We start from the raw sequence: 8,419 nt of genomic DNA on the forward strand, positions 1-8,419 counted from the left end.
AGGAATAAAAATTCCATTTTATTTTCTTCTTATTCTGTGACATACCTCTGGAGTATAGAAAGTATTTCTGCTGTGGTACGTTTAAGAATTAAAGTGCAAGGAAGAAGCCTTCAATCCTTTCGGTACATGTTGCTTTTACATAAGGAAGATCTGTATTCATTTTTACAATTTTTTATTTTGGTTTATTTAAAATAAATTGTAAATTATTCTTCCATTTCATTTTTAAAACGTTATTAGTAAAATATTACGAGATTTGTAAAATTCATTTCCTAAAGTATTCATAATGCCTCGAATTTTTTAGGGAAACTAATATATTATATCACAAAGGTAGGAATTTATCCAAGAAAATTTTATTTTCTCTCTATCCTTCTCACCAGTTATATTTTCGAACTTTTGGGAAGATGATAGAAAACAAAACAAAATTTCTGCGTCACGATATATTACTCGTGAAAAGAGGAGTCTTTTCTAAGTTTTCATACAAAGTTGTACTATCCACGTAGAAATTTCGTAACTTCGAAACATTATATTTCCACACTTTTAACTTGACGAAATTTTATTATTAAACTCCCATTAATAACCAACACCGAGATTACAAAACCTTGTCGGTGGGAATAGTAACTCGACTAAGATGAATACGTAAAGTATACGTCAAAACAGTAAGTATACTCGAGGCAGAAAATGGCGTTGGTCCTGAACTCACGGTTGCCCTCTGCAGGCCTTATTCATTACTAATTCCCACCGTCTGTGATTATGACTGAGGCAGGGACGTATCGCAAATAGATAGAAGAAGAGAAAGCAATCTCGTTTCACGATAATAGTGGATTTCGTACCTCGAAAAGGATTCTACAGACACTTTAGAGATTAGAATAGGAAATTCCCCATCATCTTCACTTTATTGATTCTGCACTCGCACATTTCTGGTTTTGCGAATATCTAAACAATTTATAAATAAATTATACGAAATAAGTAAATATTGAAATAATTTTGTAAAAGCAACACTGAAAGGATTTTTAAATTCCTAATCAGATGATTTTTAGAAATTTGGGGTAATAAAATCAATTAATTACTGATAGAATTATGTTCATTAAATTTATGGTATTTTGATATTTCTCTTTATAAGATGAATTATAAGAAATCGATGTAACCAGTAGTATCCACATATATATGTTGAAATTTGCTTGAAATGGATGATTGACCAATTTCTCGCAGAACATACGTAAATTTTAATTAATATGTGTTCAACAGAAAGACATACACTATATCACTGTGGAGTTATTAATTATATAATAATTTTGTACGAATATTTAAAACCTACCCAAGGCCCACGAGATGAGATTAATTTCGAATTCATGATGTAATTTGTTACACTGTCATCTCTATATCATTTTGTAACTTATGAAATATGGAACAATATAATCATAAATTATTTGTGAGGCAACCTTGACAACAAATCAAACCAATTCCTTTAATTGTTATAAAATATTGAAATATTTATTCTAAATTTTTTAAATTTATTATTCTAAATTTTTGTAACCCTATGTTCGACAAAGAATTTGTACAAGATTTTAGATACGTTTAGTTGCAAATTTTAATGTACGTATCTAGAAAAAAATAAATTTCTTTTATTTAATCTATTACTTTGGATTGTTTCAATTATTCAGAGAATAAAGAACGAAGGGTAATCTTGGGGCTTACAATCTCAAGAGGATTCAACAAATGTTCGCCGAGTGAACCAGCAACACGAGCTCGTCGTCTCCGTCGAGAGATTAATGGCGGCGAGGAACATTTCGAATTAAAGTTCTCGTTGCTTCACTTCCGCATAAATTTTATAAAAGTGCACAGTCATAATCCAAAGCAGCTCGAAAGACTTTAGCATGTCGTTTGCACACAAAACTCGAATTTTAACCTATTGGGAGCATTATTCATTTTAATGCAGAGATAATTTTCAATTTATGATAGACACGAGCTATCATCTTAGAAAAATATATATTAAAAATAAGACTTAGAATAGCGCCTAAGTAACTAACCATTATGAGTACTACAATTTAAAATAGTACAATATTGAAACTATTTTACTAGGAATTATGCACTATATTTTAAATATCTAAATACCATGAATATACTATGAAATATATATTTATTTTGCAGTGTCTATAAACATATAAAATATTTATTAAGATGATTTAGTGCAGATGATTTATATGTTTCAAGTCTAATATGTTAAGTTAATTTTATGTGAGATAACTTCACAGAGCGATGGCTTCTATAATCACGAATTAATTTTATTAATTTATAATAAATTTTAAGAAGAAAAAAATATCACAGAATCGTGGGTCAATCTGACTTGGTTAATCTTCCTAGAAGCCTAAATAGCTCATCCACTCTGATAACTGGGATGTTAGGAAGGTGATAGTACAGGTCAATGAAGGGATTAGGCCCAAGGGGATCTCGTGCCCCCGAATTAGGTGTGCCATGTCAAAGGTTTATGACACATATGTCGTTGCTATAATACATACAGCGAGCCCTAAATACTCGACACCAAAAAAGTACCGATAAATCTTTCTAACTTTAGGATTTCAATTTAACATTTTAATCTATTATTTATAGGATCATGTTACGTTTTGCTGACTCGAGTGCTAAATAATATTAATATTCAACGTTTCTATTATAAATTCTGAAGCCTCTAAAGCAATTCCAATTCATTTTGAATTTCCTCTGAAAATTCTATTCGATACACGTTACATTAACAGATTCAATTAACTCCCCACTTATTTTTTTTTCTCACTAAAATAATTGTTAACTACGAAACCACAATACTTCTGACTTTTTCACAGTTACGTAACTTGAATTCAACGTTAGATGCAAAATTAAATGAGAAGATTAAAAGAGGACACCTAAACATCTCTAGCTCTCATTTCAATGTATCAAAGATAAAATCGTGACCAGTGGTGCTTCTCGGAATATCCTTCCTCATAAATCCGTCCAACAAAACTGCAACCTAAAAATCGGCCACCTCTCTCGAATCAGCGTTCTCGACTTCCCATTCGCTTCCCCGACTTCGTCTGCGAAACAACGAGGAACATGGAAAAGAAACGAAACCTCGATAGCGGCAGCAGCTCTCAACAGCCACTTGACTCGTAGCCATGAAGTCAAAGGGAAACTTAGCCACGATAAATTCGGCCGTGTGGTGCATTCTTTCAAGACAGTTTCCTACTTAATAGTAACGTATACGAACCGAGCAGGTTTCGACTCAGCTTCTCTAGGAAGCGAATTTTTCAGCCGGCTAAGAGCCTTGGGCTCCTGGCCTGGCTATGAATTGTACGGAAGGGTTAAACCACTTCCGCAGTTTCCAGCTACGAGATATTTTGCCCTCGCTCTTTCTCACGTCGAATATGCGAGTGACGCGATATTGCATACTCCGTGGAATCGCTGCTCGTAACGTCGTCGCGGAAAATTAAGCATCGTCGAAGAAAGCGTTTCATTTTAAGGACCTTAGCCTGGGTAAATTTCATCGACCGCGATATATTTTATCCAGAGCCTCGACGGCATACAGAGGCCTAATATTCGCGCGATACGACGGAACCGTGTTCCAGTTTCGTACTTCGCGCCTTTCTGCCGCGCGGCCATTTTGATCGCGGCCGCTGCCATTTCACTCGCGCCAATGGCTGGTGAAAAGGGTCGAGTAGATCGGAAAACGATACGACGGAGGCACTTGAGGTACATAAAAGGCAGATTAGAGTGTTCTAATCGATTTGACATGCTTATCGTTGGAATATAGATCGTTTTAGTTAAGAAAAGAAAATATTTTTCTTCTTCCTTTATTTGAACAGTTTGAAATTTGGTAAATGAAGATTAATCTCCGGGAGAAGAGGGTATATAAATGTTTATAAGTTATAAATCAATTTGTAAAAACTGGAAAATTATTTTATCAGGTTGTTTTTATTTGAGAATTTATTAAATGAGTTATTTATTAAATAAGTTTTTCTTAATATTTTGTTTCGTTGGTAGGGATACAGGATCTTGTGTTATTTTAGTTCAGTCGTTGGTTTTTATGGATTATTTAGACTAAATATTGAATAATTGAGAGTAATTAATGAAGCCTAAGTGAAAATCTTAGAATTCGTTGACAAATGTTCAAATTGATTTTGGCTACATGATAAAATTAATGACTACTTATATGCAATTCACGTGCATTTCATACTCATGTAAGAGGAACAAATAAGAAAGAAATTAAGATAATTTAAGCTGTGGAACTGCAGACTTCTAAACTATAAAAATAACAGAGTTTGCAGCACTTGTGAAATGCTAAACAGGCATTATCCACGTAGTTGCACTACATGAACTTACTTGGCTAATGTAATGTAACGAAACCATTCTCTACATGTTATTATAAAAGTAGAAATTCTCGATGAAGCTCTTACAACGTTTTTAATAGATTCACGTCGATTTGTCCTTTGTTTACAAATTTACAAAAAAAATAAATTATTTAATTCATTTATATAGATATTTGTGAAATAGTATATAATTTATTAGTCCCATAGTAAGAAATACAAATATTAATTTAAAAACGAATTTTGAAATTTTGAATTCCTGAAATCGATACTCATGGAATAGTAATTACAATATCATGATTTATTCCACGAATCTTTATTAAATATTAATTTTAGATATGGATGCCATTATAAACAATGGACAAATAAAACTGTTCCTAATATTTCCAAAATATTTCTACAGAGAAGAATTTCTGAAAGACGAATAAAAAAGTGAATTTGAAAATATGAGAGAACTTAAAGTACAAACTTATATTGTTTATTTCCATGCAAACTCATTATGTTCTTACAAAGTCATATTTTCAAAATGCTCTACATTATAAAGGAAATATGCTTTCATATTTCATAGCCATTTTCCTGTTCAGTTACTTCTCATTGTCCAGCAGAAATCGTCTGGCGGCATCGACCCCTTTTCCCTCGTATTTTTATGTCGTCCAGCGAAATTAATTGAACTGTTCTGTCAAAGCTCTGTCCCACGGACCTTTCAGTGGTTAAACCGTGAGTGGTTGAATTCAAATCGCGACTTCGCATCGCAAATCTGTGCTATTTACATTAACGCGAGCGCCGTTTTGTGTACGCGAACGGGACCGAATATCAGTGCAGCCTCTCTAGAAAAGGGAACGATCTGAATTGCTTGTTAAATAAATGCGAAGACAATTGTTTTCGATGGAGAGGGAAGAAAAATGGGGCAATAGTTGAGATAGATGTACATACCTGCAATCTCAGTGAGATTTTGATTTATCTTTAGATCGTATTTGGATCCATATTGATTGGTAATCATGGTTGTATCGATAATGAACGATAAATGATAACTCGAGTGTTGTGACTTTATAAGTGATAACTCACCGTTTTCTAGATAGCATAGAACATGTACGTTGACAAAGTGAAAAATAATAGACTGTAAAAGATACTGTTTTATCTTTCTCACACATACACACAATTTTCTTTCTGGAAGAAAATATAAAATTATAAAAAGAGAAAATTTAATGTGGAAGAAAATATAAATTGCTAATCAATATTCATGAATGGAGTAGAACGACTTTTACGATTAGAAATTACACGATTGTTGCATTTTATTTTATATATTTTTTTTTTTCAATACGAGAAATAATGTTGATTGTCAATTGAGGATCGATAATAAATGGTAACTAAAATGACGTATTTGAATGTAGTACATTGACTTTTATAATTCAAGTGAATAGAAATATATTATAGGTGACACCCAGATGGAGATATTACTATTTTATTTTTAATTACTTTTTGTAATATGGAATGAGAAATAATTGTAAATATTGTGTTACTTGAATCGAAATAGGACGATTAGTATGAAAATAGATACAAGTGGTTTCTAAGCTACGCCACAAATTATTCCATGTAAATGTCTCTCGTTTTATTACGAGCAGAGATTTATGCCCTCGCAGGCTTAGAGTCGTACTACTAGAAATATATTGAGATAGTCCATGCAGTTGTTTCTTAGGTATTATACATTTATGCCGCATGTTCTTTAATTTTGCTATGTTCTATGAAACGGAGAAGTAGGGTGTAGAAGCAAATTTTTGATTAAATTGAAACCAGTACATGTACGGGAACCTTTAGGGAATGAAATTAAGGGAATTAAGTTACAACTGGTGGTACAGAGATGTAAGAAAATTTGAATATTTCTTAACATACGTCTAGTCTTTTAATTTATACGTATTTTTAAGAGCACGGTATTGTAATAATTGTTGATATATTTTTAAATTAATAATTATTGATTTTCAATTCCCAATAATTATTGGTTTATTGTTTTCAATAATTATGTATTTAATAATTATTAATTAATTTCTTAATATGTTTAGTAATCATATTTCCATCAATTATTGATTATTGTATATTATATTTTTAATAATTACTCATATCCTGTTTTAATAATGACATCTTATACAATTATCGATTTATTATTCTCAATTTTTGTTAAATGTTATTATTAAAAAGTAGAGATTTCATGGATTACCAATAGAGAAATGTAGTACTATCGTAAATCAATAGTCTCTTCAAAAGTGCGAAATTTTTAACAATTAACGTGATAAGTACTCCATGTAAAACAACGTACATGGCACTTTAAAAATTATTCAGATTTTATTCTTTTTTCCTGCATTCAAAATTGCCATTCAGAAACCACGAATCTCTAAATTTGAAAAGGTGGGTCATTTATAGAATGTGACTATCGCGTTTATTTTAATGCAATTGAGTTTTATTTATTGACACCTATCGATTATCTACTTCAATTGTGTTTCAATTTGATACTTCACATCGAGTATACTTTCTCTAGAAATATTACAAATGGAATTTTATTCGGGACCTATCCAGTGCTTTGAATGATGGCTATTTGAAAACCATTGTGATAAATCATATTAATAAAAATTAAGTCGAAACATCGGATTTCCATTAAAAATGATTAAAAAAAACTACAAGCGGGAAAAATAAAATTTTAATATACTTAATTCTCTTCATCCATTTCAAAATTTCATTTCTTTCTTTTCAATAATTAAAATAAATATTATTGGAAAGTGTTACAAGGAGAGAAGAATAATATTTTAATATTCTTTTCGTCCATTTCAGAATATTTATATATTTTTCTTTTGTTACTTAGAGTTCACCGAGGATAAATAATACTACTTAACACCAATTTATGGTGGATGCACGGGATTAAAAGGTTAATGGGTTTTTAGTTCATTTGCTTCGAAACGGTTTAATTATACTGTCCACCACCGTGATAAAGAAGAAATCCGTTGGCACATCGGGTATTCGAGATCATTTAACGTGGGTCGCGAAATAATTTTGTGGATTTCCTCTATCGCTGAGTATTTTTCTCGAAAGTACTCAGCAGATGTAGGTCGCGGATAATGTGCAAGTTCTTCTGTGTGTGATAACGTTTCCACGTCGTAAAAAACAACGCATTACTACGACTGCATTATCGTTCAAGTGAAGAAGATGCCATTCTTGCAAATTGTTATAGGAAAAGAAGGGATATTAAGCCACGTTATTCGTTTTTCGTATGTGTGCACATCTGTGCACGAGTGCGTTCAATTCGAAACTTTTTAGACTGCATAATATGACAACGAGTATTCTTAAATATTCAAATAGCTACAAGGAAGCAACCTGGTATAATTTTGTTCCAATACCAATAACATATATAACATATATAAAATAATAAAGAAACCATTATTTTCCATACACGATGAATATTAATTCACGTAAACCAACTATTAGAATCATACTTAGCATATAGCAATTCTTTAAAAATCATAAACTGTATATCGAACTATATAGAGTGACCCACTTAACATGACCACTTCGACAGTGTTCGTTTTTAGTAAATTAATTTATTCTATCTCTTGTAATGTAGTTAATTTGACAATGATGTTAATGTACAGGCAAAAATCTATTTTTTATTTTATTCTATTTTATTTTATTTTATTTTATTGAAACTTACGGGCAAAGCCCATTTTAATAAAGGGATATAAAACATGCACACACAAAATAGAAAATGCTATACAACAGACAATGAAAGATAGGACATTATACACAAGTTACATAGAAATAATAAAATTAAGTTGAACAGGATTAAGTAATAATAAATAATGCCACAAGATAATGACAACATGTTATTATGTCGTCCTTAACAATTTAAACAATTTAGCTTTAAAACTGATAATGTTATTAGAGAAGAAGTTAACTTTGGTGAGATTTTGATAGTTCGACTCTGAAGCTATATTTATAAATCATCGAGAGATTAGTATAACGTAGGTGTCATTTGAATTGCACGTTTGATTTACTATTAATGTCACCGAATTTTATCGAAAAGGAGAAATATACGAAAAAGTTTC

This window comes from Eufriesea mexicana, unplaced genomic scaffold (genome assembly GCF_001483705.2).
Source record: "Eufriesea mexicana isolate 0111107269 unplaced genomic scaffold, ASM148370v2 scaffold5379, whole genome shotgun sequence".
Classification (NCBI taxonomy): Eukaryota; Metazoa; Arthropoda; class Insecta; order Hymenoptera; family Apidae; genus Eufriesea; species Eufriesea mexicana.